The 26827-nt window shown below is 30.5% G+C and overlaps 4 long non-coding RNA genes across 6 annotated transcripts; all 4 read left to right on the top strand.

The window, feature by feature from the left end:
• Positions 1-965: 965 nt before the first annotated feature.
• On the top strand, positions 966-21545 carry LOC134724686 (uncharacterized). Of its 2 annotated transcripts, none has more exons than XR_010108478.1 (4): positions 966-1122; positions 19811-19878; positions 20730-20794; positions 21419-21545. It is a non-coding gene; the product is annotated as an uncharacterized LOC134724686 (long non-coding RNA). The 2 variants fall into 2 exon arrangements; XR_010108477.1 differs by lacking the exon at positions 966-1122 and adding an exon at positions 18906-19109.
• LOC134724687 (uncharacterized) lies at positions 3525-8115 on the top strand. Its single transcript, XR_010108479.1, has 3 exons — positions 3525-3584; positions 6880-6900; positions 7785-8115. It is a non-coding gene; the product is annotated as an uncharacterized LOC134724687 (long non-coding RNA).
• On the top strand, positions 16413-17898 carry LOC134724685 (uncharacterized). The gene is made up of 3 exons (XR_010108476.1): positions 16413-16485; positions 16790-16851; positions 17751-17898. It is a non-coding gene; the product is annotated as an uncharacterized LOC134724685 (long non-coding RNA).
• A 71-nt stretch (positions 21546-21616) lies between the features above and the next one.
• LOC134724684 (uncharacterized) lies at positions 21617-25662 on the top strand. Of its 2 annotated transcripts, XR_010108474.1 has the most exons (4): positions 21617-22638; positions 23364-23433; positions 23764-23822; positions 24931-25662. It is a non-coding gene; the product is annotated as an uncharacterized LOC134724684 (long non-coding RNA). The 2 variants fall into 2 exon arrangements; XR_010108475.1 differs by lacking the exon at positions 23764-23822.
• Positions 25663-26827: the final 1165 nt, after the last annotated feature.

Here is a 26827-nt window from a genome sequence, read left to right as displayed (position 1 = left end):
TTTATTACGGATTCTAAATATACCAAAGAACAATGTAACGAGTATTATAATTGGACTACAATCGTTTGCAAGATTTTATATGAAAAATAGTTTTTATACCGTCCTTTTTTAGAAGAGGGGCGACGTTCTGCACACGGCACGCAATTAACAAACTACTTATCGATATTGACACCTGGACAAGCGAAATTTGTTGAATAAATTAAAAAAAAAACTGTGAAATACAGAAGGGCTGATTAGATACAATATACATCATATACTTTAAACATACTTAATAAACACATTTCATAATAGACTTGACGAAGATGATGTGTATCACTCTAAATGGTTACCATGTATCAACGAAATTTTACTTGAATGTGGTTATAATCATTGTAGGAATAACCAAACTATGGAAAGAAATGTTATTCTGTCAAGACAAGTTTCTTCGTGAAAAATTTATTGAAAATTGGAAAGCACAAATATTTAACTCACCTAAGTGTATTAATTATAGAATTGTAAGACTGAATTTGGTTTTGAGAAATATCTCTCTGTTTCCCCACCTGAAATGATGTATACTATTAATAAATTTAGATGTGGAATTCACAAGTTGCCAATTGAAGCTGGTAGTGTTTGTTCTATTGATGGATCTGGAAAAAAAAATGTGATCTAAGTGATAAAGAACAACTAGATTATGATACATATTTAATTGTAACTTTTTTAATGGAGTTCGTGTTGTTTCTTATTTATTATTTGTAACTGTTTATCATTTGTATGTATAAAATGCCAGGGTATCTTAATTTCATGAGTCTTTAGGATAAAAAAGATCTTTACAAGTCATTTTTATATCAAATGTATTATCACACCTTTTTATGCTCGATTTGAGATCTAAATTTTCATGATTGTTAAAAAAGGCTAGCTGTTGTCAAATAAATTTTGTGAGCAGTTTTAATACCGAGGGTGTGTCTTATTTTGTGAGTTTTCATTGGTTTGGAGTTTTTAGACCCTTCATTGTTGACCAGTGGAAAACTTCCCGCCGAAGTGTTTCAAATAGCACTTTGTCTTCAAACGAACAAGATGGACACATGCAGTTTACAGAAGCAAAAGATTTGATTTGAACTGTTCGTGAAACCACACATACTCAAGGTAGATATTAACCCCTTGGTATTTTCCCAGATTATTTTCATTATTAAAAATATGGATCAAAATACGACTTTTGAAATCTTTTTCGAAAAATTAAGATATGATATAGAAGACTATCTGATGAAATTTAATAAGTTGGCTCGTGTTCATTGATCGTCCTGAATATGCATGAAATATTTGCCACTGGACACCAAGTAACCAACAATCAATCGTGTTCATTGACATCGGAATAAATAAAAAAAAACAAAACTAGAGCATGCACTGGTTACTACAAAACAAGTGCCTGAGTCGATGCTGTAGCAAGTATCGTGATGTTTGAAAAGGTTTCACCAACTGAAAATGCAGATGACATATTTTTGCTCAACTATCGATAGCAAAGATTTGAAAATATTTATTTTACTTTTTCGTATTTTACTGATACATGGAATTATATTTCAAGTTTACAGTTTTCAAGTTTATAGTAGATGCAGTCTATTTGTATTTTATAAAGATGATAAAGCCATAATTCAAAAAGTAGAAGACTTGATTCTCCATTATATTGTCCTTGATCCTCGATTTACTTACAGCCGTTTTGGTGGTAATAAATATTATGTACATGGTTTAATCTCAATTGTTTTAACACTTTTTTTCACGTTTTTGTTATTGATCTGAGTAAAGTTCAGTTACATAATTTATTTGCAGTATGTCCTTTGTCAGTAGATATTTTTCTGCACAGCCAGTTACTAAAGTGTGAAATGAGTAGATTGTTGTGTAACACCTATATGGTCATGTGATCAAAAGGTTAGAATTTGAACCGATATATGGTCGTGTGATCAATAGGTTAGAATTAGAAGCCAAATCAGTTTAAATTGATTTTTACTTGGACAAAGACCTAGGAATTTTATGCCCCACCTACGATGGTCCACTGAACATAGAAAATGAAAGTGCAAAGTTCAGGTTAAAGTTTTTGGTCAAGGTAGTTTTTGATGAAGTTAAACTGAGTCACATCTACTTGAAACTTAGTACACATGTTCCCTATGATATGATCTTTCTAATTTTAATGCCAAATATAGTTTTGATGCCAATTTCATGGTCCACTGAACATAGAAAATGAAAGTGCAAAGTTCAGGTTAAAGTTTTTGGTCAAGGTAGTTTTTGATGAAGTTAAATTCACATCTACTTGAAACTTAGTACACATGTTCCCTATGATATGATCTTATTAATTTTAATTTCAAATTAAAGTTTTGACCCCAATTACACGGTCCACTGAACATGGAAAATTATAGTGTGAGTGGGGCATCCGTGTACTATGGACACATTCTTGTTTCATTAGAATATTAGGGGACATGAAATATGTTTGAAAGAATTTTAAGGCAATTAATTGATTCAATGTGATCTGTGTTGGATTTTAGATTTTAAAAGTTCCAGAAAATTACTTTTGGAGAATTGAATGATTTCACTAATTTTTCATGTTGCATGTGAAATTACAATATGATGACTTTACCCCATTTCTTTAAGTTTATTGATTTATTAGAGTTGTTATGTTTTCAAGCTTTTACTCTTGTATAAACATCATCGAACTGTAACTATAAGTTCTGTAACCATGGTAAAATTCATGATTGATTGTGGGTGCATAACCCCCTGTGGCAAATATATCATGCATTTCAAGTTGAAAGATCCATGTAACTTGACCAGGTATTGCTTCCAAATAGTATCTACCTACAACAACAGGAATATGGGACACATTCATGTATATGTCTAGGAGACTGACAGTGTACCAACTGAATTTGTTGGCAATACCTTCTGAATACATTTTTTATATAAAAGTTAATTACATTTGGTTTTTCAGAGAATTTACAAGACTATTATCCACAAAATGCAACAGTCTAATTTTGATGAATTGTTGAACCAGAGAAATGTGAAGACTTACAGACACCTAGACTGTATAGTCAACATAACAATGATTAGAGAATCAGACTACAGTGAACATTACAATGATTAGAAAATCAGACTAGAGTCAACATTACAATGATTAGAGAATCAGACTATAGTCAACATTACAATGATTAGAAAATCAGCCAGCTGCATTTCATCAATCAGTTTATGATGAAGCTTTACAGCATTGGAAATGATTACTCAGGTATGTATTGGTTAAAATTTTGAGGTTTGTTTTATAGGATAATAGTGGTGTTTAATTTTATCTTTCTTGAAATAAATATATTAGAAATGAGGTGAAATATGGCATTGATTAAAGGAGATGTACCAAGGAAAACATGTGACTGAATAAACATTTTATTAAAAAAGGATGAACAATACAGTTTTGAGTTTCAATCCTTTCATATATTAAAATAAAATGATATTTTGTAGGGACCAAACAACTGAGCAGAAAGAAGAACCGTATGACCTTGAAGAGTATAAAGCAATGTATTAAGTATATTTGGGGTTACCAAAGAGTATGGTAAGAACCTCATCTTAAATTATACTTGGTGAGTATTCTTATTGTTGGTTAAATATTAAGCATCATTATGGAAAATGGGGGATCAAGGGTATACACCAACAAGACAGTGACCAAAGGAAAATAAATAACCAAAACCATCTAGAGGTTTCAACTATAGTCTGATGTTTATACAATACGTGAACTTGTAAATCATCCAAAGTCTAAAATATTTGTGAATAAAATGAACAGACTGACAAATAACTTACATACACACAAATATCTGACCTAAGCACATGAGCATGTTGCAGGGTGAAATTTTTTTATTAAATAAAGCTTGAGCCTGTTTTGTGCAATGCCTAACCATTTAACGACAAAATTTCATACAGAAAACTTTTCAAATTGAGGGGTTTCAAATTTTAAATAAGCCAATTTATGGTTGAAAAAAATAATGGAAATCTTGACTCCCCAACAAGAGAAAAATGTCACTCTTATCATTGAGGAAAATGGCCACTACCTGAATGGTCTTTAGAATTAATTCAGTTGCTCTGGTCATTTTTCAAAATTTAACAATGTAAGTAAATATGGAGTTGTTTGATCAATGGGAGATAACTCTGACCACATGGAATAATTCTGAAAACTTAAAGAGGGGTCCTGATCCCGAAATCCCGGGCTTAAAAACACAAAATCCTGAGCTCTCGAAATTTAAATAAATTTAGATCCTGACATCAAGAAATTAAAAAAAAAAAACTTTATCCTGAAGGGGTCAATCCCTAAATCCTGTGCTTTAAAATACCAGATTCCTGAGTCCCAATATAGGTCCTATCCCCCTCACATATATAATTGATAACTAAGATAAAAGAAATACAGAAATTGTTTTGCCTTTTGCCATGCTTACAATCAACAAAAGATTTTTTTCTTCATTTTTCAAAATAAATTCCAAGACTAAGATGTAGGATGCCATTCTTCTAACAAAATACCACAGCATGGAGACCCTAATCAGCACACTAAAATGTCCAAACGTGTGTCCTACATCTTGAAATAAATATAATTTTATAAATGTTCAAGTATCTTCAAAAACATTTTTTACTCATTTCTACTCTGTTGAGACAATTTCACTAGCACTGCACTTTGACTTTGACTAAGACAAACACAATGTTGATTGAAGTTGGATGGTACTAGTGACAACTTTGTTGGAGACATGGAAAGCATTTCGTCATTGTTAGTAGTTTTATGGGCTTTCACCTCTTGAGTCACAAAGAACCTTATGTACGTTAGTTCCATTGAAATGTTATATGCATTGTCAATGCTAAACATTTGATTGACTTTGACTGATTTTTTTTTTAGTTTCGTCAGAGTGTAAATGAGTTTGAACAAAAGGCAATATAACCTTTTTTTAGTGATAAGAAGATTTGACTTTCATTTTTGATCAAGTTTTCACCAAATTTATTGTTGATAGCAAGGCTTATGGTTTGCACAATAGAATATGCCTTTTACACAATGAGCTCAGTGGTGAATCCAGGGGTTGGGGGGGGGGTCTGGAATTTGAAACCCCCCTTTTTTTTGGCCCATCAATGCATTTGAATGGGAGCATATAGTTGGACCCCCCCTTTTAATCTGGGTTGGGAACCCCCCTTTTTGGGGCCTATCAATGCATTTGAATGGGAGCATATAGTTTGACTCCCCCACCCCTCCCCCCTTTACTCTGGGTTGGGAACCCCCCTTTTTAAAATGGCTGGATCCTCCCCTGGAGCTTGTCACTTTCACTCAAAAAACATTAAAGAAACCATCAAATTCCTAAGCTTAGGTAGGAGCTTCAAATTGTTATAAAAATTACTTAATTATCATTATCTTGTGTATTTTAGCCACCTTCTGCTTAAAAAAAAATACATTTAGATAATTTATCACTTAAAGAGGCATTTGCAATGATTTAGATAAACAATAACAGCACTTTGTTTTTTTTATAAATATTAATAAAAGTGGAATAATGAAGAAATGACTTGTAATTATTAACAGTCATTTTTATAGTTAAATTGGTAAAAATGATCTGAAAAGCATTGCTGATTTCATATTTTTTTCCAAAACCACAATTCAACCTCATTTTGGTCTGTATGCATACAACATTTAATAAGAACCATTGTAGTAGATGGTTGCTCAGCTTGGTCAGATAATAAAAAGAACAGAATGTCAAAATAAAACGGTTTTGCCAACAAAAAATATTATTTCAGTGGTAAAACTCAAATGTTTTTGCTTCAATTTTTTACTCACTTGAGTGCAATTATTTGCAAAGTACAAATCTTATACAAAAGAATTATGTCTGAGACAACAACCCAACCAAAGAGCAAAAGACAGCTGAATCAACTAATGACTCTTCAACTCAGCAAGAAAATCCAGCATCTGGAGGCAGGCTTCAGCTGACCCCTACACAAAAATGTTCACTAGGTCAGTGAAAGTGGATGTCATACTAAACTCAAACATATATTAAAATGAACTGAAATTAAAAAACCTACGAGACTAACAAGGTCCAGAGGCTTCTAACAAGGGACAGGTGCAAAAATGCAGTGGGTTAAACATGTTTTGAGAGATCTCAACCCACACTTATACCTCTATGAGCCAATGTAGAAAAAACAAACACAGCAATTTGCACCGTAAAACTCATTAAAAAGAAGTCTGTGTCCAACTTCAGAAAAGGTAACAAAAGAAACAGACTAATAATTTGTGTATTTTTACAACATTTACAAAGCTAAATTTTGTGGGAAAATAAAGAAAAAGTTAAATTAAAAAAGAAATATTTAATTTTGAAATTTACTTCAAAGGAAAGAAAATAAAGTTTAATTGATTTTTTTCTATGTGTAATGTTGTATATGTATTTATATTTCATTTCAGAGTTCAACAACAGATTATTAATTCTATTATTTTGTTTTTCGCAGATTGCAGCAGTGGGATGTTACAGTCATAGACGTTGGATAGACTCCGTTGTACTAGGCCAGGGAGGGTAGCGCAGAGTTTCCGCAGCACTATACAATAGTAGCAAGATCACTCTACCATGAGCTTGTTAAAGGGCCCGTTTGATGAAAGTGACACCAACGTTCTCCACAACACTACAGATTTGTTTTTGCAGATGCAGCTGAGAGGATGTTTCAGTCATGGACTCATTTGATGGAAGTGGCACCAACATTCTCAAACACTAATAATTTACAAATTTGTTTTTGTTGTAGATGCAACCTCAGTCATACACCCTAGAGTTTGGCTATGTTGTGACAAAAGAAGAGTGGCATATAGACTTCTGTATGTCCATTTTTATGGAAGTGACAAATTACTAATCTTTCTACTTATATCCATTTCAGAGTTCTTACAAAGATGCATAGGTATAAAATATTTATTATTTTTTGTCTTTTGGTGTATTTTTGTCAATGAGTTAAAACCCAAAGAACAGTACATCGATCAGAAGAAATAAGTTTGACTAGTGTAATTTGAGAGAGAACACTCTGGAACACAAAAAATATCCTACCTCATAAAAATTTAACACGACATCTTATTTTCACCTTTTTTCATTGAAGCAGCACACAGTGTAGTCAAGAATGTATGCATGTCCTTGAACTTCTAGAAATACAATACCTCTAATAGTTAAAACAGTCTGGTATAATGGTCAACAAGAGCTACATAAAAAAAAGGAAGATACCAAAGTTAAATTAAAAAAATATGTATTTAATTTTTGAAATTTACCTCAAAGAAAATAAAATAAAGTTTAATTGATTTTTTTCTTATATGTGTAATGTTGTATATGTATTTTTATTTCATTTCAGAGTTCAACAACAGATTATTAATTCTATCATTTTGTTTTTCGCAGATTGCAGCAGTGGGATGTTACAGTCATAGACGTTGGATAGACTCCGTTGTACTAGGCCAGGGAGGGTAGCGCAGAGTTTCCGCAGCACTATACAATAGTAACAAGATCACTCTACCATGAGCTTGTTAAAGGGCCCGTTTGATGAAAGTGACAACAACGTTCTCCACGACACTACAGATTTTTGCAGATGCAGCCGAGAGGATGTTTCAGTCATGGACTCATTTGATGGAAGTGACACCAACATTCTCAAACACTAATAATTTACAAATTTGTTTTTGTTGTAGATGCAACCTCAGTCATACACCCTAGAGTTTGGCTATGTTGTGACAGAAGAAGAGTGGCATGTAGATTTCTTTTATGGAAGTGCAAATAACTAATCTTTCTTCTTCATATCTATTTCAGAGTTCTTACGAAGATGTATAGGTATGCAGTATTTATTATTTTTGTCTCTGTGTATTTTTGTCAATGAGATAAAACCATAGAACAAATCAATCAGAAGTATTAACTGGTGTAATTTGAGAACACCCTGGAACACGAGAAATATCCTACCTCACAAAATTTAACATGAGACATCTTGTTTTCACCTTTTTTCAAGGAAGCAGCACACACAGTGTAATCATGAAGGTATCCATGTCCTGGAACATCTGGGAATAGCATATCTCTAATAGTATTTTTACTACTATCCTCAAAATTCAAACAAAACAGTCAGATATTTTGATCAACAAGAGGTACAATCTCAAACCATGTGGTGAAAAAAGACAACACATAACCAAAAAAAGTGACGGAAAATTGTCTACACTGACAACAAAATATTATACAGCAACAACCCATTCAAAGACCCGAGAGATTCTCAAGCACCAATTCAACCAAAGACCAGGGATGATCTCCAGCACTGAGCACCAACCAAAACAAAGAACAGACATGAACTAGGGCAAAAAGCACCAACCCAACCAAAGACCTAAGAGGTTTTCAGGCACCATGCAACCAACTAAACTAAATAGCCAGGGATGATCTCAGACACCATGCACCAACCTTTCCAAAGATCAGGGATGCTTTCAGGCACAACAACCTTACCAAAGACCAGGAATGATCTGACACCAAGCACCAACCAAAACAAAAAAAAGGGTGATCTCAGACACCACAGAATGTTAGCAAGTATTTGATATGTTAACTTATCTACTACTTGTGTAAGTAAAATGGTTTTTTTTCATTCTGTGCTGCATTTATTCTATCAAAAATTGTCAAAATGCAACATGAAATTTTTATGTGTTTTTCATCTCTTTCTTCAAAATGTTTTACATATTGAAATTTTTTGAAAATTCCATTCGACTATCAAAAATAATTAGTAAATAATTTCTTGAATAATTTTTTTTTTATTGGAAATGTTAATTTACTTTAATCAACGAATATGAAAATAAATGTTCAAACCTTTTTCATGCATAACCAATTAATAAATGTGTTAAATAAAAGATTACAAATAAAAAATTTCTATATTTTTTTTTTAGAAAATTAAGATATGCTTCTTAGAGTTTTTACAATTGAACTGTTCCAGAATATAATAATGTATTGTTTTTTTACAGAAAATATAAGGTAAAATGACAAATTATGATTCGGGTTTACATGAAAACACTGATATCTTGAATGACAGTAGCATAGGTGGATCCAGGGAGCCTTGCCCCCCCTTTTGTGGGTAAAGGAGTAAGTTCGGTAAGAGCCATATTTGGCCCCAATTATAAAGTTCATAGTAACAAGACAATAACTGTTTCAAGTTGCCTTAAAGACATGTTAGAAAGTTACACAGAACTGTTTTTGTCAAAGTTTACTTCTAACACGTTTATTTTTACATCCCAAAAAGGTCAAAATAAGGGATTTTGGTGAAATTTGTCAAAATAAGCCAGATTGCAACCAAATGAAGGACCAGGAAACATAGAGCGCAGGCGTCGACAAGCTTAAGATTCCAATAAGACGTGTGAAATGTCTTCACAAACATTATTTTAAAAGATCTTTGTTGTCGACGTATGCGCTCTATATTTCCTGTCCAATAATCTATGGAAATTTACCCATTTTCATTGATTTTTTCGTGAAAATCAATATGAGTTCAACTTGTGACGTCATAATGAACAGAAACGTAAAATTTCCAACAAAATGGTGTATATCCTAGCTAGTCAATGGATTAGCTGTAATTTATCGTGATATTGGTCGATTAATCTGAATTTGAAATTTACGCTAAAAAGGGGGCCATTTTAGGACCTTATCGAACATACTCCTTTTGGTTGATTATATAAGGAATCACTGTAGTATGACTAGAGGGGGCCCCCTCATGAAAAGTTCTGGATTCTGCCACTGAGTAGCGAAATAAAAATTCACTAAATTAGAAGAGGAGGCAAGTTGTATAAAATAAGGGTATCAATACGATATGGTATTTCAACAAATGATGCAATTTTGCTCTAAATTTGTGAAGTTAAATTCAGGTACACTATGCCAAGATCAAATTCATGTATATTTTACCCTTGGGAAGTGGTAAAAAACTGCTTGAAAATTAAGATATGTCTGCAAAGTATTTAGTAATTGGGGAAAATATGGTTTGGTTCAGATTAATTGAATAAGATTTTGAATTTCTGAAATTAGTTGATATTGTAATAAAAAAAAATATTTATGATTATCCCAAACATTCACCATCAACGATTCTGGAAGATTATGTCGAGCAATTTTTTTTTGTTGTAAAAGTTTTCATCCAATAATTTATAACTGTAGCCAAATAATAATTTGATTAATTAAAGCCATGGACACCTTCTCATAATTTAAAAATATTGAGATAAATATGCCGATATAAATACAAGTGGTACTTATTTGATTCTTGTCGGTGGATTCTGGAATAATTTTCATTTCATATTTAAAAATTACCAAAAAGTTTTTTTTTTGAGAACATATTCAGCTTGAATACATAAATGACAGAGATTTTTATTAAGCATTTCATGTGAACAACCAAGTTAGAAATTTGACCGAAAAAAACTCAAAAAAAGATTCAGGCATACAAATTATAATATACATTAAAAACTGGATATTAAATGATAAAACCGTGAAAGAAGATTGATTTAATTTGATTACAACACTATTTAACCATTGAACAAGATTTTCTTCTGAAATGCAGCAAAATGGTTTGCCCATCAATTTAAATAGTTAAATTGATATATATAGGAAGATGTGGTATGAGTGCCAATGTGACAAATCTCCATACTTATATATGCAACAACATTTGAAGCTAAAAAAGAGGTTGGAGATTAACCCAGAGTGGAACGCCCATTTATTTAATTTCTTTATCAAATTGATCAATGCAGAAAGGGTGATAGTTGAAATAACTTAGGATGAGGTTTATTAGGTTGTAAAACAGTTTAAGGTCCTTGGATCAAATGATCAACAGATATTTATAAAACATTTTTAAACATTGTCTTGTTTGCATTGTTAGTGCTTTCGGGTGGTTGAAATTTTCAAAACAATTCATGCAGTTTTTGGTGATACACTCGTTTAAATGATAAAACTGAAATTTCAGTTTTGTAATTTAACAACTTCCCTAAATATTTTACTGTTTTTCAATACATCTTGATTGTCAAATTGGAGAATAACAGTACATTTGTACTTGAAACTAAATTAAAGTTTGTCATCTGCATTTAAAGTTTCATAGCTGAACATTAATGTTCATCTTGATTTTTTTTTGGAAGACTAAGCAAATATCAAATGACCATTTCAGAAATACATTGAGCTCAGAGCGCTGCGTTTCTTATCTATTACTAACATAGTTTCTCTTTGGAGTAGCTTGCAGTTGCTAGGGTCTGGTTGTTTCTTTTGTTTTTTCATTGGTTCTTTGAATGGTGTCATGGTTTTCAAGTGTTCAGGATATGGTGTTCTGCTTTTGAGGGAATCTTTATATGTAATTCTGAAATGAAAATATTTGATATTTGTTTGGTAATTTAAGTATTAAAAAAATTATAATTTTGAGCTTAAATCTGTAAAAAAGTTTTATAATTTTCGAAACAATGTCAAAAACAAAGGTCTTTAAACAAATTCTAAATTATATTTGACATATTATGATGTATTGGAAACCAAAATATTAAAAATATATTTGTATCTTAGATTGAATTCAAATACCTTATTGTGAAAAATTAATCAAAATGTTATATACTTAAGCGTCATCAAAATTATTTCAGGGTATCTGTTTCTTAAAAGCACTGATTGCTAACAAGATAATGGTGAAGTAAAAGTAACATTTCAAAATTATAATCTACCTTTTAAATTAAATTCACTTAATGCTTTGACCAAGTGGGAAGAACAAGTATTTAAATCATTTCAAATACCCCCCTTAAACCTTCATTCTTATTTATCTGAAACTATCATCATTTCCCAGAGTTATTTAGATAAAAATCCCTAGTATTAAACAGAAGTATCTAATTATTTTGCTTCAAATATATCATTCTTGGGTTCATTTTTAACTCTAACCCCCAATAATATGCTTTCATTCAGACATTTTACAAATTCTCCATACAAATCCCCCAAAAAATAATTTTGTGAAAACCTAAAATTTGTCATTCACATGAATAATAATAATAAAAAAAACTGTCAATAATAAGGAATCCACAGTATTCACATTTTGCTTGAAAAATATTTGTAATCAAGTTTCATCAATTAGCCTCGAATGTTGTATTTAAGCGAAATAGTTGTTTGTTTCTTTGCTTTGTCTTTACACAGCTGAAAACTTTTACTTTTAAGCAAGGGAGATAACTTGTTTCAAATTTAATTTAATTAAGAAATTTCTAAAAATGACATTTGGCATCATATTTTTCTAAAATCAGTGTAATTCTTAAAAATGTTTGGTATAACTATTTGGTTTATAATTATCAGTACATAATTAACAACTATTTTTAATTTTAACTTTTTCGTCACATTTAACAATTACTCATCATGACAAGATTTTGACATTTCTTTTCGAAATTCCCCTTATATTTCTTTTAAAAATTGCATACAATATTCACTTTAAACATATTATAATTGTTAATGTTTGTGTCATTTTGGTCTTTAGTGGATAGTGGATAGTTGTCTCATTGGCAATCATACCTCATCTTCTTTTTTATAACTAAGCAGGTTCAAATTAGATCATGTACCATACTTTAGGGGCAGTGGTAGATTCAGAGGGTGGAAGTTCTGGAGAGGTTGGATCCTCCTTTTGTCGAGCCTTTGACTTAAGTTGAAAAAGTGACACATAGCGATCCTACATTCCGTCATTGGCATCGTCCACAAATATTCACTCTGTGGTTAACGTTTTTAAAATTTTAATAGCTTTCTTAAACTATCCTGGATTTATACCAAACTTGGACAGAAGTTTGTAAATGATCATAAGATAGTATTCAGAAGTAAATATTGTAAAAATAAAATTCCATTTCTTCGTATTTTACTTGTAACTGGACTTAGTTTTTCTCCTGGGAAATATTACATTCACTCTGTGGTTTGTTTTAAAAACTTTGATAACTTTCTTAAACTCTCCTGCATTTGTACCAAGCTTGGACCAAAGCTTGTTTATGATGATAAGATAGTACATGTACCCAGAAGTAAATTTTGTAAAAATAAAATTCCATTTTTCTGTATTTTTCACTTATAACTGACTTAGTTTTTCTTCAAGTTAACATAACATTCAGTCTGCTGTTAAAGTTTTTAAAATATTTATTAAATTCATAAACTATTCTGGATTTTTACCAAACTTTGACAGAACTAGGACATGCTTCTTTTAATCAAAAGATAATAAAAAAAAATTAAGGGATTGCTAAAGTGAATTTGATAAGATAGCCATATTTTGGATCCTATGGCACCTTCATCAGGATTGAAACTATAGGGAACTGCAGAATCCTGTAATGATAATTTGCATTTCACAATGTCACCATCAGGATAAATTATAAATAGGAGAGTGAAGGTAGATGCGAAAATAAACTAGATCAAGAATGTTAAATAAAATATGTTTTTGTATATTTGGACGACATTTGACTTGCAATTATGTACCATTTACTAGGCTGGATATAGTACAGACTTGCATATCGTACCATTTCGACACTGGAAGCAGTACGTTTGTCTGAGCGAAGCCAATTGGAAGCATGTACCTCTTAGTGAAGCTAATTGGGAGCACATACCCTCTGTCTTGTTGCGAAGCTGATTTGAAGCAGTACATATATACCTCTGTCTGCTAAAGCTAATTAGAAGCAGTACCCCTGGCAGCGCGGTCCCAATTAGAGGCATGTAACTCTGAGGGAAGCCAATTGGAAGCATGTACCTCTGCAAAATTTGATTAAACACTATTCAACAAATTTTATTTAACATTCTTTTTAAACCATTAATACTTTTTGTCGAGCCTTCAACTTTTATTGAAAAAAACATGAGACTTAGCCATCCTACATTCTGTCAGCAGCGTCATCATTGGCGATCACAAAAATTCACTCTTTAGTTTAAGTTTTTTGAAATTTTTATAACTTTCTAAAACTATTCTGGATTTCTAAAACTTCCACCGAAGCTTGTATATGATCATAAGATAGTACCCAGAAGTAAATTTTGTAAATGAAACAAATTAATTTTTCCATATTCTACTTATAAATGCCAGGATACAATACATTCACTAAAGTTTTACAAATTTTAATAACTTTCTTCAAATATTCTGGATTTGTAACAAACTTAGACAGAAGCTTGTTTATGATCAAAAGCTAGTATCTAGACAAAAAATAGTTAAAACTTATTTCCTGTTTTTCCGTATTTTGCTTTTTAATGGACTTAGTTAACCTTATATTCTGAAGTTAAAAGTTTTTAAAACAATTATTAGATTCATAAACTATTCTGGATTTTTACCAAACTTGGACAGAAGCTTCTTATAATCAAATGATAGTCTGAGAGGAATATTTTTATTGATATTCCCCCCCCCCCCCCCCTCATTTTTTTTTGAGCCTGGGATTAACAGCAAAAGTAAGCGAGACACTGGGATCTGCAGAACCTGTACAAATTTTTTGGTTGCAATTAATGAGAACAGAACCTAGTTTGAACCCTGCCTTTTATCCTGGGTGGGAGCCCCATCTCTTTAAAAATGGCTGGAACCACCCCTGGGGAAGAATAATTGCTTTTTTATCATTTGAAGATGGAAAAAACTATTTACGTTATTACATGGGATTTGTTTCCAAATGGCAGAAAAGAGGTGTTTCCTGTCTTGTGTATTGACAGGAGCTAGTTCTGACTGTTATCCTCCATTTAAGGAACCAGTCATTCCCAAAGTTTACCTTGTGTCAGTCCATCTCTATTAATGTCAAGATATCAGTGATTTCTCTTCTCTTAAGTTTTTTGGAAGCATTCTTATGAAAAACAAATTTTGACATAACCGATTAATATGGTTCATGTATCAAACTTAATTTGGGAACAAAAATGTTACTTTTGAATTGTAAATTTTGAAACTATTTCCTTCAACTATTCTAGTTTAATGATTTTATTACATGGAATTTGAATTTGGACAATTATTTTTTAATTTAAAGAAACAGGATTTTTTGAGTTTACAATATTTCATCCTAAATTTTATCCTAAATGTAAAGATTTCTTACAACATACCACTATTTTGTATTATATTTGTATTTTATATTATCAGCGTTTCTTTTACCATTGAAACTTCAAAGGAAGATTGCACTCACGTTGAAGTTGTGTTATTCCTAGTATGAAACTGGTTGAGAAATTTCCCCCCATTTTCCCGAAATTTGTGAAATTTTATTAAAATTTACAGACAGTACTCGTTTGTGTAATCAACTCCTGCAGTTATAATTTTTTCTATTCTTGAATTAGGAGATTTTTATTTAAACCTTTGTAAGAATGTAACAATTTTTGTTTAGAACTCACATGATGAGCATGCAAATTGATTAAGGTTAATCGTCATCACAAATGTTTGACCTTTTATATTTCCATATATTTAAATTTCAGTAAAGACCATTCTCCTTTGTTGATGGAAAATATGAACTTGCACAACTGAGCTACTTCAGGCTATGATCAATTTTTGTAGAATTATTTTCATACTTATGATGTGTGTGAAGAGAAACTTAAAACAAGGGAAATTTTATTAAACTATGCTCCAAAATATTAAAAAAATGTTTGTGATTTATAGGTGTTAGCCAATAAATATTCTGAGCTTTTTTTATAACCTCTTTATAGGTATTTACATATCAGATGTCTGCTAACTAATATAAGAGCAATAATTTGAGCTATGTAAATAAAAAAAATGTAAACATAGTTCTAAATAAAAATGGAAAGAGAAATTGTGGGTATTTAAAAAAAAACATTTGGTCAATTTTCAAAATTCAAGTTACATGTATAAAAGCACATCTGATATTTTTACTGTTTTATGTATGAGTTCAAACAATTATTTTTTATATTGAGAATTACTTCCATGCTGCCATGAATGTAAAAAGAAAATATTGTTAGATGCTTTGGAACATTCTTTGGACAATTGTATATTGGATTATATACAACGGAAAGGACATTGGAATATTAAAATGGATTCAGTGAACTGGTTATCACAAAGAATTATGTTGAAAAGCATGAAAAGTAGCCATGGCAGCAGCTCCAAGGAAGATGGTTACATAAATCTTCAACCAAGTCTGAGGCTTCACCAAGAAAATAAGAAGGCAAGTTTAATTAAGCCAAACATTTTCTATACAATCAGTAATTTGATAAAAATTGTATATTAAGGGCATATGATAGAGTTGATGTTGCTAATGTAAAATGTTATTTTTGCCATTCAATGGGAGATAACTCATAATTGACCTTTATAAACAATGGAATATATTTAAATTATTATTTTTGTGGAGTTGAAAATTCAATCAATAAACTTAAGACTTACTGTTTTTGATTTTAATCTTTTATATTGATTTTACAGTTATTTATGTTATAGTAAGAAATTGGAATAATGTTTGGTAAATGTCAGGGAAATTGAAATATAAAGTATATAAATTGTAAATTTTCATATATTTCAGGTTTTTTTTGTGAGATTTTTTCATGGTGTGGGAATAAGACTTGGAGGTCTAATACAGCTAGTATATAGGTAGGTGCCAGTATACAGTTTCAAATAAAATAAATGTTCTTAAATATTCTTTTTAAATTTTATGTGGTTCAGGCTTGAAAGTTTCTAAGAGTTTGGTTTCTAGTTTACGCATTTTTTTTTTATCAGTACAAACATAACGTAATTTTGAATATCGAACCTAATTATTTAGTTTGTTGGATTGCTATCTAGTTAATATATGTTCTCAGCCTCTATTACACATATATAACCTATTTCTTTATAATTTCATATGGTAACAGTGATCTTTTGAAACCATTCTGGTAAGACTTAACACTTTATATTTCAGATTAGCATCAGCTTGTCTGTAAGGATTGAGGCTGAGAATGGCCATTGGAGCTGACTAATATGGTAAGAACCAATACATAAATTAATGAGTCATTTAGCCAAGAACATGTAAATACCCTAGAATGTTATGCAAAGAAGTATTATATTTTAATTATGCAGATCTTGAGACGTAGTAAACTTTAATTTTTCTTGAACTATAACTGTGATATAATCTAAAGGGAGGTATCAAGATAAATAAAGGAAATAAAAAAATTATTCAGTTACTTAGAAAATCTTACTATCTGTAAGTTTTCTAAAATTGTTCCCGTATATACATTGTATAATGAATGGGATGTGGACCATCATGTGGTATGATTGCCACTGAAACAACTATCTCCCAGAGACCAAATGATATGTAAGCAACAAATGGTCACTATGGCCTTCAACAATGAGCCAAACATATACCTTACAGTTAACTTTAAAAGTTAGAAACATGGCAAAATGTGAAACAATTCAAACAAGAAAACCAACAGCTTGATTTATAATGAAACCATGAAATAATAACAATTATCGCTATTTTGTGCATTTTTCCTTTGATCTTTTTTGTGATAATTTTCATATCATGCTTCTCGCTTGAGATGGAAAAATTATCGCTAGAAACTAAGGAGACCACGTGGCGTTGCTAACAAAATTGACATTGAAATTGACAAGGTCGTCATAGGTAAAATAGCGATAAACAGATTATCATTGGTCATCTCAACGATAATCTATAAATACGTCGAACAACAACCAACTACTTGTCATCCCTTGTTTGCTACTGAAGACTGGTTGTTTGTAAATTCAGTCTACAGAATCACTTCAAAGCAAAGTAAAAGCAATGTTCTATTGTTCTATGCATCATAAGTGCATTTATTAACTAGTTACTTATTCCTTTGCATTGAATATTGTTCTGAAAGATATTAGAATGTATATTTCTTTTTCAGGTGACTTCAACTGTGGCTGCAGGAAATTATTGTGCAATACAACTGAAACCAAAAAGAATGTAATTCAGACTATTTTTGTGTATGTTTTAAAAAATGTTCATATTTTTTTACCAAAAAAAAAATTTAAAAATTGTAAAGATTCTCCATTTTCAACAAAAGCTGGAAGTTGTTGGCTAAATTGATACTTCATAATTTTCCGATTTTACTTTTAGATCTACTCTTGATATCTTAATTATGGTCAATGTGTCATCAAACATTTCCAGAAGGTTAAAAATGGAGAATCTAAAAAAAAAAAAAAAAAATAATGTTATTTTGTTAAAATGTACATTTTGATTTTCTGATTTGTTGGATGTATCTCTTTTTTTCTTCATTAGTTTTTTATTTTTTGCAGTGTTTTTTGCTATAAAAAAGATTATTTCACAAGAAGCATAGAAAAAAACACATCTTGGTGAGAAAAGATTAATTCAGATTTTTAGTGTTAAATGCCACAATAAGCAAGATTTGTTATATATCTTGGTGTCCATTTTTTCAATTGGTTGAGAAAATCGGAGTAATGGAAGTGAACCACCTAGGTGAACAATGATGTACTAAATATTTTTGTTAATTATTTAAATAATTTATATCAAATTATTTATTATTTATTATTTATTATAGCTATACCATCTTGTATTTTTGTTAGATATAGCAATGATGTGGAGTCTAAACAGGTGAAATTTTTGGCAAAGGGAGGTAATAAATTATTCCCCTGTTTAACTCCTCATTCTTTTAAATTTATTATTTTACTTAAATATTCATATGTATAAGTTTTTTGTTTAATATCAGATGTAAACTAGCTAACAATGACTATTATTCAGAGTTCTGTAAATAAAAAAAAATGTAAACAGAGCTCCAGATAATAGATTTAAGGGTGGGAGAAATTATGGGACACTATCGGTAGAATTGATTTGGTGAAATTTTCAAGATACATGATTAATTGAGAGTGCATCTGATATTTTTTTTATTTATTTCTATAAATAATGGACCAAAAACGAAAAGATTGCAATTAAGATAATGATGACAGCCACTCTGGCAGCCAGGAGAGCAGCTCTAAGGAAGATGGTCAATAAAATTTTCAACCAAGTCTGAGGCTTTACCATGAAATTGAGAAGGCAAGTTTATTGAAGTCAAACAATTTCTATACATTTTCTAGAAATATTTGTTAAATGTACATATTCATCCTTATTTTCTGCATGAAAAACATCTTTCAATAATTTATTTACCAGTTTAATATTTTGGGATACCATTGTCAAGGGGTACAATCAAAATCACGTGATGGATATACACACACCGGAAGTAACAGTCGAGCAGACCGCTTGAAAGGTAAGTAGTCGTATTTACTTGTTTATATTAATGAAATTTAATAAATAAGGTAGTGCACGGAATGTCGAATACTATCTAGTTTTGAAATACACAATTATCATTGCTGGAAATCGTGCAGTTAATGCTAACACTTCGACACAAAAATTCGTTGAAAATTTGGAACTGTGTCGGGGTGTTTTCAATAACTGCACGCTTTCTAGCAAAAACAATTGTGTATTTTAAAACTACATACTATCCGACATTCGGTGTGCCAACTTATTAATCAAAATTTAATTGATATAAACAAGAAAATGCAACTACTAACCTTTCAAGCGGCGAGTTCGACTGTAACTTCCGGTGTGTGTATATCCATCACGTAATTTTGATTGTACCCCTTGATTGTACATTAACAAGAATTTCTATTACAATTGCAGGAGTAAATTCTAAGATAGGAATTAACTTTCAAGGGGAGACTAGCACAATTAACAGCAAGATTTGTTCATTCAATGGGAGACAACTCATTTTCATTATTCAAATTAGTTGAGTGCAGAATTCAAATCATAAACCTTGACTACTTTTGTTTGTTTTTCAATCTTTACAAAATATGTGGATTTTATACTATTGGTACTTGAAGTAAGAAATCAGAAAAATGTGTAAATCAATCTTTAGGTTGACATAGAAATTGGTTTGTAAAATTAATAAATGTGTTAATTTCTTTTTAGGTACTTTCTGTGGCATGTTTTCATGGTGTGGGAATAAGACTTGGTGGTCAAATACAGCTAATATGTAGGTAGGTACCAGTATTGTTAATCCTGTTTAAAAAAAAATAATCTATAAATAAGATTATTTTAAAATGAATACTGACTTTTTTAGGGTTAAAGGTTTATAAGAGTTTGGTCAACAGTATATACTCTTTATTTTATCAGTATCATATGACAATGGTATCTTGGCAAAGTATGGCCTTATAATAGATTTTAAATTTCAACTTTTATCATAGAATATCAAAGGGGCCCCAATTGGGATCTTAAATGGATATATTTCAAGAAACTTAATGTGACTTAAAATAAATCTCTTCTTTATAATACATTGTAGTCTCCATAATTAGCTTTATTGGGAGATATTATCAAAATGCTATAATTTTGTGAATTTTCTTACCTAAAAGCTTAAAGAATACCTTTGATCCAAAATGTTTCGTAACTTATAGGAACCAAGGGTAATACATGTATTTAAATAAAAAGACGTAAACTATTACTGGATATGCTAAAAACTGTTCTGAATTGTGAAAAATTGGACCTTAATTGGCGCTTTTGCGAATACACCAGAATTGCATAATCAAGATGTCATAACTTAATAGTTTATAGTGTCAGGTGCCAAAATGAAGTGTTTATTTTGTATCAATAATGATACCAGAACAATATATATGTTAAATTTGTAGTATTTGGGCTTGATTTAAAAAAAATAAAAAATCTTAGGGCCAACTTAACCCTTTTAAGCCTACTCCTTTTAGGATTGAATTGTGTTGTTGGATTGATGTCTAACCAATGTTCTCAAAACCTATCGCATATATAACCCATTTTATATATCATAGATACAGTATTTCAGAAGTTATCCTTTAAAACAATTTTGTATTTTATATTTCAGGTTAGCACCACAGCTTGTCTGCAAGGATTGAAGCTGGGAAACGGCCATTGGAGCTGAATTTTATGGTAAGAAACTAAAATATTGATTAATGAACTTTTAAATTCACCATGTATTTTTTTATGAACACATGTATTTTGAAATATTTTCCAAATTAATAGTTTTAATTATACTTGTAATCTGGATTGGGTATTTAAGAATAAAGAGATGTTATAAGATTGCCAACTACTCAACTATCAATAAGAGAAGCAAATTACAATCACTGTAGGACCTTCAGCAATGAGCAAAACCTATATGAATGTAAATAATGCAACTGGTTGAATATCACAATAGGAACTTGTATTTATAAATCTAATCTCTAATGCAAAACTTTGAGGCCAGATTTTTCTGAAATCTTGGGATTATTTATCTTGCATATTTGTCCATTTGTTGAAAAATCACAAGAATAGCATGCAATAATTTCTGGTTTTACAGTACCAGTTTTAAAGGCCCTGCCTGAACATAACAAAATGTGAAACAGTTTCAAACTAGAAAACCAATGCATTAATTCATACAACTAATAAAGGAAAATAAACATGATGCACATCAACCATTGATTTTATCATCCTTTTTTGCTAATAATTGTATAAATCGGTATATTGGTTTGATCTTGTTTTGACAAATATGTTTAAGAATGTTTATTTCTATTTCAGGAAGCTGTGGCTGCAGCAATGATTATGTGATAAAACTGAAGAATGTTATTCAAATTTTTTTTGTATATATTTCAAAAAATGTAATTTTTTATAAAAAAAAAAAAAAAAAAAAAAAAGGTGTAAAGATTCTCCATTTTCAATTAGATTGGAAGCTTGTATTTACAATTGTTAGCTCTTCTTCGTTATTCCCACACCCCCTGTATCTCTATTTCATTTTTACTTTGAAAATGAAATGGAACAGACAAATTTTACTTGTCAACTTAATAATGGTCTGTCTAGTCAAAAGGCCTCCAGTTGGTTTAGAATGGAGAATCTAAAAAAAAATATGTAAAGTGTTTTTTTTTAGTTTCCTGAATTTTTATATACATTTTGTTATTGCTCCCTTTCAATTTTTATAAATTCCAGATTTTAAGTTTTGGATTTATGGGGCTTTATTCATAAAAAAAGGGGGATTTTTCACACCTGGACAATAACTCAAAAAGGCTTTCACCAATGTCCATGAAACTTTGGTGAATTGTTTATATCTGTTGACATAAGCTCCCTTTCCCTTTTTATTAATTTTAGATTTTACGTTTTCTTAAGTAATGAATTTTTATACTTAAAAAAGGGGGATTTTATGCAGTTTTGGTGAAACTTAAAAGAGCAACGGCCGTATCATGTGCTAAAGCGCATCCCTTTATTGAAATGTGTTGTAGTTTTTACATATTATTATTTCTTTATTTTAATTATACAAATTTTGTATTGTTAAATATTTAAAGGGTGTGGAGTCGCAACAGTGTGAAATTTTCAGGACAAAAGGGAGGTAATTCCTTTGTTATACTCATTATACTTGAAATTTCCTGAGTGTTTATATGGAATATAACTTTTTTAATTAAAATATTCACTTTTGTACACATTTTCTTTAAATATCAGATGTATACTTGCTAAAATTACTTTTATTTAGAGTTCTGTAAATAAAAAAAAATGTAAGCAGAGCTCTAGCTATAGATAATAGATTTGGAGGGTGGGAGAAATTGTGGGTAATTACAATTGATTAGGTGAAATTTCAAAAGACTTAAAAAGTGCATCTGATATTTATTTTTACATAATGTTATTTCTGAAAGCAAATGGACAATAAGATGAGGACATAAACCACCTTCCAGGTTAGGATAGCAGCTCTTAAGGAAGATGGTCAATTAAATCTTCAACCCAGTCTGAGGCCTTACCATGAAAAATATGTGGTGAGTTGAAATATTCCACAAAACTAATGATCATATTATTATAGGCATTTTAAATTATTTGTTTATAATGGGTTTGATTTTGAGGACATCTACATCAATGCTGAACAATTTTATAACACATTAAAAAGAAGATGTGGTATGATTGCCATTGAGACAACTATCCACAAAAGACCAAAATGACAGACATTAACAAATATAGGTCACTGTACAGCCTTCAACAATGAGCAAAGCCCATACTGCATAGTCAACTATAAAAGGTTCTGATAAGACAATGTAAAACAATTCAAACAAGAAAACTAACGGCCTTATTTATGTAAAAAAAAATGAACGAAAAACAAATATGTAACACATAAACAAACGACAACCACTGAATTACAGGCTCCTGACTTGGGACAATCATGTACATAAATAATGTGGCGGGGTTAAACATGTTAGCAGGATCCCAACCCTCCCCCTAACCTGGGACAGTGGTATAACAGTACAACATAAGAACGAACTATAAAAATCAGTTGAAAAAGGCTCAACTCATCAGATGCACAAAAATACAAATGGATGTGAACAACAACTTGTATTCAATTGAATTGTTTTGTACCTTATGTATCAAGTTAACATACAGAAAATGATAGTATAAGACAAATTCATAAGAAATGTGACAAGGCATAATTTTGTTACACTTTTTAAAACAATCTTATGTACAATTTAATCTTGAAAACATTTTTTTCCAGGTTGTTGAAATTACAATGTTTTCATGGTGTGGGGAGTAAGACTTGAATATCTGATATTGTTAACATGATGGTAGGTATACAAGCTTTTAGTTTTTTTCATAATTTAATAGTAATTGATATCAATTGTTTTTTTAAAGGTTTGAAATACTATACTATATGATAAAGTACAAGTTTATTTTTGTATTGCAAACTTAATAGAATTGAAAATAGCAATCGAGAATGAGTTGGAGAGATAAAAAAAACATACAAAGAGCAGAAAACATAACCATTAGTTTGATTTTGAATACCAATTATTTTCTCACAGAATTTTGTATGTTATTCGAGAACTTTTAATCAATTATTATGATCTATATATATTTTTTAAAGTTGCGAATAACTGACCTTGAACTTTGTTTTACAGGTTAGCATCACAACTTTCCTTTGGGTAACTTGCTTGAGGAGTAAAGAGAGCTGTTTAAGGTGAGAATTTATTAATCAACAAACAATTTAAATTTTAATTATACATGTATCTATGCCCCTAGATATCTATGTATCCATTTTTACTGATTTTTTGTCCCTTTCCTGAACAAGAAATATGAAGGGGATATAACCTGATATCAAGTAAAAAAATAGCTTTTATAAAAAGATGCATAATAACTGCCTTTCATTCAGTGGTTCATATATTCGTTTCAACTTTCAAAAGAATTTTATTCCTACATTTTTAACATAAATTTTGTGTGGAGTAAGTGTCAACTAAACAACAAATAACATACCGTATTCAATTATTTTAACTTTTTGTTTAGTGAATTTATCAGCAGCTTTTGCATTCATCATGATGAATATTTCAAATAATTACTCATGGAAAATTGATGTTAAGGTGGTACCCAACACTTTCACTAAAATTAATTTGGCTCGTTTATATTTTCATAAAATTTTGACAAAGTATTACTTTTGACCCTTTGACAAAAATATAAAAATTTCAAAAACGTTGAACGAACTATTTTATCAGATAAATTACACTGATTATATAGCAGTTTTACAAACACTACTTTTGATCATTAAAAAGCTTAATCCTCCCTAAATAACACAACGTAATTAAAACGTTTAGCTGATTTTACAGAGTTATCTCCCTGTAGTGTAAGGTACCACCTTAAGTCTCAGAAAAGTTTGGAAAGTTTATTTTTGTCTTCAGGAGCCTGTTTCTGGGGTTGTATGTTGATGTGTTACATATTTGTTTTTTGTTCATTTTTTGTACATAAATGAGGCCATTAGTTATCTTGATTGAATTGTTTTACAGATGTCATTTTGGGAATCTTTTATACTGGACTTGATAATGGTTTATGGGCATTGCTCATTGTCGATGGTCATACAGTCTATAGTTGTTTTAAATTTCTGTATCATTTGGTCTCTTGTGGAGAGTTGTCTCATTGGCAATCATACCACATCTTCTATTTTTTATATTTCACATTCAGTGATATCAGGTTCTTTTTTTTATTTGAAAAATTGCACATTAAATGTTATTATATTCCAGAATAATAATTAATTCGAAATCAAACAATAATTAAAACTTGACTTTATTTCTTTTCAGTTGAAAGTGTCACCTTTGCTGCCTTGTGTGGTACAATCTTCAGACAATATCCTGCAAAACGTGGCTGAACTGTTACTATCTTTTTTTAGTAGAATCCTTAGACAGTAATCTTGTGGCAGAATGAGTTGTAAACAAATTGTTTTTATTCCTGTATTGAGTTTCAAATTGGATATTTTTTTATTTATATTATTTGTATTCCATTTGCATTCAATTATTGTTTTTTAATTGATGAATCATTAAAACTTAAATTTTGCGGGGTCCTAAAGAACTTTCTTAGAGGGGGCCAGCGCAATTGATTAAACAAAATTTTTCCAGCAACAGGGAGAGGAGACATCCCCATAAATATGCCTTTGAAATGGGGTGTTAAAGAAGATTTGTATTGTTTGTTTGTTTGTCCATCATCAGCTCTCATCCACAGCTTGGTAGATTTTCATTGAAACTTTCAGCTGATTTTCTGTACTAAAGGCAGTATGTGTTTTAATTTATTATAATGAAATTTTGGGTTTTCCCAACCTTTTTGAAGTGAAAACAATGGAACACAGTGTTGGCAGATACTGAAGATTATTTGAAAGTTTAGAGAAAGTCCCATTTAATCTTGATAATTGTGGGTTAAAGTTGTAGATGGATAAACAAACATATCATACACTTACTCACTTTACCTATTTGCGAATCCAGAACTTAACATAAAGGGGCCCAACACCAGTCATTTCCTGTACAATTAACCAAATTTTTCCTCCGAAAGGGGTTTGGGGGGGGGGGGGGGGGATATTTAATAAAGATTAATATGCTTAGAAATTTGGTGTGAGTAAATAAACTTTACTTTTTATTTTAAAACAGCATGTGATTAAAAATATGAAATGAATTGTTAAACATATCCTTGGTGATCTAATAATTTTTTGCACAGATCAAGATATTTAGTCAGTGGTGGATCCAGAAATTTTCCAGGAATATGGGGGGCACTGACTGCTTCAGCGGGGCCCTGCTCCAGTCATGTTTTAGTGATTCCCTAAATATTAAACCAAATTTTTCCCACTGAAGGGGGCCCTCTGAAAAATCCTCTTAATCCACATCTCTGCTATTTTGTTTTTTTATAACCCAGTAAATAAGTTGAGTTTGTTCTCAAAAAATAATTTGATTCATGTATTTTTTATTGTAGCATAAACATAGCTTTAATTTCCTTTGTTTAAGAATTGTAATGTTTTTTTAATGTCATTTTTAAAAGTTGGCACTAATTGAGGATTCTGTTGTTTATGGAATTCTTTTATAAGTTTGGTTAGCAATAAAAAGGTTTTTTTTATTAAACAAAGAATAATTACTCTGTTTACAGAATTTAATACATGTATCAAAAATTAGACATGATTTAATTTAATTCATAATGCTTATTTAATTGGAAATTACATTAGGATTATCTCCCCCTAATTAGTATTCAAAACAATATTATAAAAACAACCCGGAAAATAAATAGAATCCTCAGTAATGTCAACATTTATTTTGTATAAATGTAATATTATGCTAATGATACAAAACCCATGATGCAGATCCTTTTCCTCCTTTTTATTGTAGAGATAATTTACAGACGTGTCCAAAATCATATCCCTAGAATCAATTTGTTTTTTGATATTCGTACACACCTAACAAAAGCAGATTGTGTTTGGTTTCATTTGGATATTTTGTATCATTGTGATATATCATAATAATTATAATTGATAAATAAAATGTATTTGAAAAACCAGCCTCATTTCATTTGAATTTGGATAAGTAAAGGGGGAAGAGATTTCTGTGGTCCACGGTATGACACACAGGCAGATGATTTATATTTCCATTAGGTGTCGATCATCATCATTCAACTTTTTTAAGAATTTTTTGTGTAATTTCTTTGCTGGTTTGAATAAGACCC

This window comes from Mytilus trossulus, chromosome 7 (assembly GCF_036588685.1).
Source record: "Mytilus trossulus isolate FHL-02 chromosome 7, PNRI_Mtr1.1.1.hap1, whole genome shotgun sequence".
Taxonomy (NCBI): Eukaryota; Metazoa; Mollusca; class Bivalvia; order Mytilida; family Mytilidae; genus Mytilus; species Mytilus trossulus.
The sequence above is the reverse complement of the archived record's forward strand: the minus strand, read 5'-3'. Positions and strand labels throughout refer to the sequence as shown.